This window comes from Cupressus sempervirens, chromosome 11, assembly GCF_028749045.1.
Source record: "Cupressus sempervirens isolate cs-2001-9-10 chromosome 11, ASM2874904v1, whole genome shotgun sequence".
Lineage (NCBI taxonomy): Eukaryota > Viridiplantae > Streptophyta > Pinopsida > Cupressales > Cupressaceae > Cupressus > Cupressus sempervirens.
The window spans coordinates 619106061-619116387 of NC_143128.1; the positions used below are offsets into that span (position 1 = coordinate 619106061).

Consider the following 10327-nt stretch of genomic DNA (forward strand, 5'->3'; position numbering starts at 1 on the left):
TGAAAAGGGGACATGACATAAATTGCTTTTATTAAAAGTGAATTGTCTCAATAAATCACAAAGAGATTAATCCTTATAAAAGGAGATCAAAACCCTAATAGGTAAAACCTAGGTTGCATGATAATAATTAATATAATAATTAATTGTTATATGTCTAAAGTTTAGCTTAAGTAAATTGGATATAATAAGTGACTTAATAATTAAATCAAAATTATTTAATTAATAAGGCAATATCTTATTACTCTAACATAAACCATGGTAACAACACGTTTGCAAATTAAACTATCAAAAGAATTGGGTAGGAAACTAATGAAATTAGGAGCAACACTTCCTCAACTCCACTGATGCAATCATTTTTTGGAACTTAGTATAAACCAAAAGATGTTTCACATTTCATCAAATTTCAAGGCCACAAAAAGTGCACTCAGGTGAGACAAGATGCTATGCAAGAACAATAATGATCCTTTCTCTAATTTGTTATGTCAGTAGAATTCATTACCACAAGGCAAATATCAGAACTAAAAGGTTGCACAATCATAACAACACAATAAAACCATTGGATCCATTATTATTCATTAACATGTATTCACAAAAAATAACTCACTCTGACAAGAATAACTATAGTCAAAATGAGAGCACCAATAACGTATATTATTGCATTAAGATAATGACCTATAGTTCATATTACATCCATGCATTTATAAGAAAACATCTCCTCCCTTTGTGTTAGGAGTGAGAGCTCTTCAAATGCAAACTTATGATAAGAACTAATAAAACAAATCTAAATATATACAAACTAACTTTCTAAATGGTGCTAAGTAGGTCTCCACCCTTGTTAATATCCATTAATGGGTGCATGAGCCATTACATGACATAAAAAAATGAAAGAATAAGAATATAAGAAGAAGGAAACTGTAAGATGATCTCAAAGTCTCTAGAAGTTATAAAAAAGGGATCTCAACCTTCTTTAGGAATTTCTTGGAGTTGAACTGGCATCAAAATGCATTTTCAATGCGTAGAATACTCTCAGTTAATTGTTAGTGCACTACTTATTCAAAAGTGTCAGCACACCTTTGTGAAAAGTGCACCTGTGCACCTGTGCACCTTGGCGATAGGTTCCAAAAATCCAAAAAAACTTTGAAGTGTCCAAAACTAAATTTTCAACATCTAGGTTTTTCCCTCATAATAAAATGATTTTTGGATGTTTATTCTTGAATTTCTCTATCATCTTTGCTACTAGGCTAGCTTTTGGTAAGTCTAAAGATCCATACTTATCCTTTACTAGATTTTGGTAATTATTGACTTCTATCTGAGTACTCACAAATTCCTCAAGCTTGGTGTCTAGCTCCAACAACACCTCTTTGGTCTCGAATGCTCGTCTTATGTCATCATCTGATGAAGCATCTTAAAATGTTCCTCTAAATTGTTTGACAAAAAATTACATTGCAAAAAAATTAGTTTTGAACTCATCTTTAAAAATCTTAAGGCAAGTGGCATTATAGTACCTCTCCACTTCCAAAAATTTCTCTTGAATTTTGTCCTTAATTTGCTGGATCTCCTCATGCGATCCCTCCATTACTTTATTACCTGCTAATATTTTCTCTTTCCAATCATTGAGCTTATCTAGATCCTCTATAGTATATACGTCTATAAGCATTCAAAATATTTGACCTTTTATTGATTTTAATGCCTATAGGTCCTTGGCCTAGGTATGTGCTTCATCCATCAACCCAAAATCTTGGTTCACTTGGCTAGATGTGGTTTAACAGGTTCAAATTTCCCTATATTATATGTACTCCATTTTCTTCAAAACTTATATGCCATTGCTAACATGCCTCCAAACATAAATACAATTATGTTCCTACTCCATTTCTTTCTAGCACCATTGCAAGAGCAATATCTAGATTTCTAGGTCAATAGGGCCCACTACTTCATTTAGGTAGCCTTTAAGTAGCTAATTCTACTTGCATAGTGTTATCAATTCAACCTCATCCTAATCCATGAGTCGAAACAACTCCATCATACCTGTGGTGATCATCACTTTAACCATGCTCACCATGGGCCTTCCCAACATGACCTCCCTAATTTGGTAATCTTTCAAAGTTAGTTCTTTGGTGTTAGTGTGAGAAGGAGGAATAAAAATATGTACAAGTAGGTCTTGATCTTGGTTCTTTATCATGAAGGCCAGTGTTCTTGCATCACCCTTAGGTGGTTTAGGCATCTTCACTACTTTAATAAGTTTCTTCATTTCTTCCTCTATTGTCAAGTCCAACTACCTTTTTTGACAAAACATAACCTCCCTCTTTAGCCATGCTAGAGTAGTGCCTATAGGTGACATGTACTTGAGGTTGGTTCTCTAATAGGATCTTTGATATTTGAACACAACAGTTTTTGGTGCCATTTTCTTCTCTATTGAAGAGGATGAGGATGCCATTTTATCTACATGGAAGAGGCACAAATTATTTAGAAGGAAAAAGAAGACTCTACATGACTCAAAATGTCATCAAAATAAAGAAAAAACTAGTCAAAATAGGTCAACAAGAAATCCCCCACAAGAATAGGCTTGCTGTGCATTTTAGCACACCTAGTGCACTATTATAGAGGTACTAGTGCATTGATTAGCTCTGAAAAAGGTTAATTTTACATTGTTGCACATGTGCACAAGTACACACCTAGACAAGGTGCACACATGCACATGTGTGCAATTGTGCACATGTGCATTACCTTAGCCATCTGGGGGGACTATTTTGGTCCTTTGTGTGCAGAGATGTGCATATGTACACCTTCATAGAGTGCCCGAGCCTAAGGTTTTTATTCTTTTATTTTATGTTTTCTGTAAAATGTATGAAGGTACACACATGCACACCTCTGAGGGGTGTGTATCTATGCACATCATTAAGTCTAACCTTGTGGTTTTATGTTGTAGGGGACTAGGACAAGTAGAGTAGTGCACAAAGTCTAGGTGTAGAGGTGAGATTTTTGAATATAGGCAAGAGCAACTAATGTAAGGGAAGGGGGCTCAGGGCTTTATATAGGCCTCAAGGTATATAGACCTAGAAGTGGTGCACATTGTGGGCACCTTTGGGGGTGTACACATGCACACCTCTAGATGATGTGCATCTCCATGCCTCCAAAGGGTGCACATATGCACAAATTTTAAATGTGCACATGTGTGCTCCTATTCCAGAGTGAATTTTCCACTCTTATTCTAATTTTATCTTGTCTCTAATAGACCAAAATTGCCCAGTTAGAGACTAGGATTTGATCTAGACCCATGGGAAGGTCCAAATTGACTAGGGCTCTAGACTAGGAGCTTGGTATTAGAAGAAAACTAGGGCATCCCCATTTTCTACATGAAAGTAAGGCATGCATTATGAAACCACAACATGCTACTACATGAAAGCATGTTGCTCTATTTATAGTGAACCACATCATTTGTTGCTATGGTATTCCCTTCTTTATAGTCACTGATAATGGAGGGCAATTAAAAAATAAGGATCTTAGACAAATTTGTAAGAATTCAAAATTAAACAACACTAGTCTTCCATCTACTACCCTCAAGGCAATGTCAAGATGAGGCTTAAAACAAGATATTGCTCAAAATTATTTATAGAATTATACATAAATCTAGGAGAGATTGGCATCTACAGATCAATCCTACACTATGGACCTATAGGACTAGCATACAAACACCTACTAGAGATACACATCTTTCTCTAGTTTATGGTTTTGAGTCTATTCTACCGCTTGAAGTTGAGATTTCTTCCTTGAGAGCCTCTTTGAAAGTGCCAAATTTTTATGAAGATTATAGAGTTATGAGGATACATGAGCTTGAAGTACTAGATGAATTTCATAAGGCTTCTTTTGATCATATAAAAGATTATCATAAATGAATGTCTACTAGCTATAATAAGAAATTTCATCGTAGAGAATTTCAAGTTGGGAATCTTGCCCTTAAAGAAAATCCAAAGAATCAACAAAATGGAGAACAAAAGGAAAAGTTCAAACCTAACTAGCTAGGTCCTTATATAGTCATTTATGCTTTTGGCTCTGATGCTTAGTATCTTTCTATAGTTGAGGGAGGAAAAATCTCTATGCCCATTAATATCCTTCATTTTAAGGATTTCTATGCTTAGTGTTCTTTCTGCTTAATGCTTGCACCTATCATATGATCTTAAAAAAATAAAAAAATAAAATAGAGTGCTGAAAAAATCTTAAAAAATAGAAAATGTACTGAAAAATGACCATCTTAGTGAAAACCTAGCAATATGCTCTTTGATGCATAAACCAAAAAATAAAATACATCAAAAATACAAAAAATAAAAAAACATAAAATGTCTTGAAAATAAAAATAAAAAAAAACCATCCGAGTGTTGAAATCCTTGAAATAGACACTACTTGAGATGCTTGCACCTATGTCTATCAATATCTCTCTTACACTCATGAACTAGTCCATCTCACATTGCTTTTCCTTACCTAGCTTGGAATTGACTCTCATCTAGGTCTAGGGAGTTCAAACTACACAACTTATAAATGTCTCCTTGTTGCATTGGTGTTTCTTTGGTAGTTGTTGTCACAAAAGTTTGCACCCATGTCCAAAGTTTTTACCTAAGGACAAACTTGTGAAACATGGAAACAACCTCCAACCTATGGGACTTGAACTATAAGGTTGAGTCTCCGGAGAAGGCTAACTTCCTTTACTATCAGGGTGCACCTAACTACTCTTAGAGAGGAAAAGGGAGAAGGAATGCATGAAAGAAAATCTACCTATTCTAACCTAAGGGGGTGATGCACCCAAATAGAATGTTCAAACCAATATCTGCTCATATATGCACTATTGAGCCATCATGACACCAAAAGATATACGCATTCATACTTGCTTTAATCTAACAACCACATGTAGATCAAAAAACCTAGATGAATGACACAAGGAAAGAAAAGATTCACTTTTATATCATTCATAGGCCAGAAGAGATATAGTCATGTAGATTGCAGATCTCTACAAAATAGCAATGAGAGGCAAATAGTTGTTGCAATTTACGTAAATGGCTGAAGGAGATAAGGCAGAATGCCATACAATTCAGAGGCAAAGGGAATTTACACATGAAATTGCAAAGCAATATCAAAGAAGTTAGAGAAGAGTCAACCTTTACCAAAATCTACAAAAATTACCTTTATAGTTCAGGCATAACTGAGATTTTTTCCCATTGAAATTACTCTACAACTACTGCCATTAAGTCCTACCAAGAACAATCATGCAGATCTAAAGAAAGTATGACCTAAGTATAGATCTAGATACAATGATATCTGATCTTGTCATGACAGGGCCCTGAGAAGACAAAAATGATGCCATTAAATAGTTCTAACTAGGTAGATGGATTGGATCAGAGATGGTGGAGTGTTTTCCCACATTCACTGTGTTCAACATTTATCCAAGAGTGGTTGGCATTGATCACAAGGATCAAATCCTGCAATAAACCTTGATATCCCCTGTTTCTAGCTCATGAATTAATAAGATTAGTAGGTCAACCTAACTCTGGCACCAAGATGAGCCATGTGGACCAAAAATCTTCTTTTATTTTTCCACTCACAAAGTCTCCATGTGGTTGACCACATCTTCTTTACTAACTGTGCCACCTCCTCAAAACCTTGACCGCAATGTAACCGCCAACATCTAGCCTTAACCACGCTACCTAGCTGCAATGTATCTCCCCAGGCCTATGAGGACATGTGGCATTTAGGTGCCTCCTTGCAATGTTTAACTCCCTTGTACTTCCATATTACGAGCAAGCACTAATCGTCGATTTGCACAAGATCAATGATTGGGAAAGACTCTCCATTCACTGCACCTGTCCATGAAAACCTAGGCCCACAAAAACATTCAACGTTCAAATTGGTCTGACTCAGCATTACCCTGGCATACAACTGGTGCCACCTAGAACAAAACTAACCCCACAAGGACACATGGCAGCAAGGTGCATGCCCACATTCCTTAACATCCCTACATCTTTATATTGTGAGCATGCGCCAGCCACTGATCTGATTTGAATCTACAGTGATCAGAGATTTATGTGACTACATACCTAGTCAACAAAACTGCCCAATGAGATACCTTTTTCATACTCAGACTCGCCTGACAATAGCCACAGAAGATAGGCTATCATTACTTCTTTGAGAAGGGTGGGCCCATGATGTCACACCAGCCATGTGTTGCAAGGGCACATGCCTGCATTGTTTAACATTCTCATCACTTCATCTTGCAGGCATGTGCCAACCATTGATCTGATCACATCAGATGGTGTTCATAACATGTGCTCTCCAAACCTATGTAAATATCCACTATGACATCACATGGATGCGTGTCGCCAGGGCACTTGCCCGTACTGTCAAAAAGTTTGACAAAGCTTAGAATGCAAGAAAGTGGGCACTAATAGAATTGCTAGCTTAGGCAGCCACCTTGTCCACCCTACGGCCCACAAGAGAACATGGACCCACCTACCATGCATCACTAAGGGGCTTCCCTACAATGTTTAAAGATCACTTTTTTTGGTAATGTGGGAAAGCACCCACCATAGATCTGAACTAGATCTGATGGTGCAGAAAGTTGCAGGTTGGTAGAAATGAACTTAGGAAATACCATAGGTTTTAAAAGTTTTATTTTTTGATATTTCCATGGCATTAAAATAATAAAATAGTGGGAAATAGCCGTTGGGTGCGGGTTGCATTCAAAGTTCAAATTTTGGCGGGAGGCAAAAATGGGTAATATCTCTGGCGACTTAGAGGGGACGCAAGCTAGCTACACATATGACCAGTGACCTTATGCATCCATTGGGCTATAGAGTTGTGAAATATGTGGATCAGTGCACTGTAAAACCCTAACCCTACCTGTGTGGTAGTAAAATACTAAAAATCTCTATCTCTACAACTCTGTAAACTTGGCAAAACACATGTGCTCATGCACTTCTTGGAAATCTAAAAACAACAGAAAGGAAACTACTCTAATATGTACAGAAAGCTTCAAGCCTTTTAGAAACATGGTTTGAGATAGATCCCATTAACTGGGATAGGAAAAATTTCACCACCAGGTCTACTTAATTGAAAAGCATTAGCTTGCTTGCAACTGACAATTAGATAGGGACCACTCCATAGTGCATCAAATTTTGAGTGTCTCCCTGGTTTTTCCCTGTTCGCATCCCATTTCAAAACTAAATCACCCTCCCTAAAAGTTCTCACCCTAGCCTTCTTGTCAAAACTCCTTTTCACCTACTACTAATGTATTTCTAGGGTTTGCATGGTCTAACCTCTTTTCTCTTCCAATTCCATCAGCTCTACCATTCTTACTGTCATGGCATCATCTTCAATTAACTCTAGTTGATGAGCTAGCTCTAGGGATGGAAATTCTAATGAAATTGGAAGCCTTGCTTCTCTACCATATACCAACATAAATGGTGAATTCCCTATTGACAGCTTAGGTGTTATTTTGCTAGCCCACAGTGTAGTTCTCAAATTTTGATTCCAACACCTCTGGTTATCCTCTATAGTTCTCTTCATAATGCTAATCAAATTTTTGTTGGAGGACTCAGCCAAACTATTGCCCTAAGGATAGTAGTTTGAGGATGAGCTCAAGTAGATATTATGGTCAACTTCCCATGCACAAATCTAAGCTCCCACAAAAGATCTTGCATTATCTAAAATAATGGTTGAAGGGGTACCAAACCTAGTCACAATTCTATCAAGGAACTCAACAACTAAAGGTTCTATGGCATCCTTTAATGAAACTACCTCTGTCAATCTGTTAAAGTAATTTGTAGTAGCTAAAATCCATTTGTGACCAGAACTAGAAGGACGATTGATAGGGCCTATGAAATCCAATCCCCATTGAGCAAAAGGCTAGTCCACCTGAATGGGATGAAGAGGAAGAGCTGCAAGCTTCTACTTACTAGAAAAGAAGGAACATTTTTCACACTTCCTCACATACCTATGACAATCATGGAATAGGGATGGCCAGTAGTAACTGGCCCTCATGACCTTATTGCAGTTATCCTTGCTGAGAAGTGACCACCGTCATGACCATCATGAAGCTCTTTGATCATTCTTTTAGCTTGGTCTGTGTCAATGCATCTTAATAGAGCTCCATTAAAATCTCTCCTAAAAAGGATATCATCAACCATAACATAAGGGATTGACTGCAATCTATACTGCCTTCTTTTATTCCTATCTAAACCCTGAGGATATCCATTGCCTAATAAGAAATTTCTCATATCATCCATCCAATTCCTTGGGTCATTAGTTCTTGCTTCTTGTTGCTCTATTAGTATCATAGAAACTTGCTCATCTAATTCTTGAGATGATATCATCTATTTACACAACTCTTTCCCCCTTACCAACTTGGTGATCTAGATGTCAACATCATATTCCATCACTTTAGTAATCCAGTCAACTCTCTTCTCACTAATATCTTTGCTCAAAAGGAAATCTTTCACACTGGCATGGGGTACTAATAGATAAATTTTATTATGAGACAGGAGGTTTCTAAATTTCTTTAAAGCTCTGATGACTACAAGGGCTTGCTTCTCTACATAGCTGTATTCATCTTCATACTCTTTAAGCCCTTCACTAAAGAAGGCTATGGGATGCTCTTTATCTTTATTGTTTATTTGAGTCAAGACAATAGAAATGCTTGACTCGCCACCTAGGGTATAAAGGATGAAATCTTTTTCAAAGTTTGGATTAATGAGAGTAGGGGATGAGGCTATGGCTGCCTTGATCTCTTCAAAACTTTCCTTCCCTTCCTTGGTCCATGCAAAGACCATACTTTTCTTGAGCATAGCTGTAAGGGGTTTTACCATGGTAGAAAGATTAGGGATAAATAATCTTACAAAATTTATCCTACCAACGAAACTTTTCAGCCCCTTCTTATGTTTAGGAAGAGGGAGAGCAAGTATTGCTTTTGTTCTTTCTGGATAAATGGTTAAACCATCCTCAAATACAATGTGTCGTAATAATTTTCCTTGATTGGTGGCAAAGACACACTTGCTTGGATTAAGGGATACCCCAAACTCTCTACACCTTAAAAACACCTACCTTAAATGATCAAAATGATCTTCTACATTCTTTGAATACATTGTGATATCATCAAGGTGAAATAATACAAACTTTTCAATCATGCTTTTAAAGGCCATCTCCATTGCCTTCTGAAATGTACCACCTACATTGGTTAGCCTAAATGGCATCTTATAATAAGAATAGGTACCCCACTTTGTGGTAAATGCAATCTTGTATTTATCAGACTCTTTGACCAGTACTTGATTGTAGCTAGAAAATCCATCAAGAAATGAAAACCTCCTTGAACCACTGACCTTGGATAAAATCTGCTCCATAGAAGGGAGAGGATGGTGATATTTAAGGGAGGCTTGGTTAAGGTCCCTAAAGTCCACAAATAACTTAATTTCTCCATTCTTCTTCCTAATAGGGACAAGGTTTGCACAAGATCAATGATCGGGAAAGACTCCATTCATTGTGCCTATCCATGAAAACTTGGGTCCACGAAAACATTTGACGTCCGACCTGGTCTAACTTGACATTACCCTGGCATGCAAATGGTGCCACCTAGAACAAAACTAACCCCACAAGGACATGTGGTATCAAGGCACATGCCCACATTCCTTAACATCCTTGCATCTTTATATTGCAGGCACGTGCCAGCTACTGATCTGATTTGAGTCTACGACAATTAGAGATCTATGTAACTGCATACCTAGTCAGCAAATTGACCAATGAGATACCTTTTTCATACTTTTACTTGCTTGACAACTTCCATAGAATATGGGCCATTGTTACCTCTTTGAGAAGGGTGGGCCCATGATGTCATGCTAGCCATGTGTCGCAAGGGCACATGCCCACATTGTTTAACATTCTCGTCACTTCATCTTGCGAGCATGCGACAACCATTGATTTGATCACATTGGATGGTGTTCATAACATGTGCTCTTTGAACTTGCATAAATATCCACTATGACATCACATGGACATATGTCACCAGGGCGCTTGCTTGCACTGTCAAAAAGTCTAACAAAGCTCAGAATGCGAGAAAGCGGGCACCAATAGAATTGCCAGCTCAGCCAACCACCTTGTCCACCCTATGGCCCATAAGAGAACATAGACCCACCTGCTACACGTCACTAAGGGGCTTCCTCACAATGTTTAAAGATTGCTTGTTTTGGTAATGTAGGAAAGCGTCCACCATAGATTTGAACCATATTTGATAGTGCAAAAAGTTGTAGGTCGGCATAAATGAACTTAGGAAATACCATAGGTTTTAAAAGTT

At 37.5% G+C, this 10327-nt stretch overlaps 1 pseudogene; it reads left to right on the forward strand.

Annotated features, from left to right (window-relative positions):
- Window positions 1-9712, forward strand: part of LOC149531217 (auxin efflux carrier component 4 pseudogene) — a 29474-nt pseudogene extending 19762 nt beyond the window's left edge.
- Window positions 9713-10327: the final 615 nt, after the last annotated feature.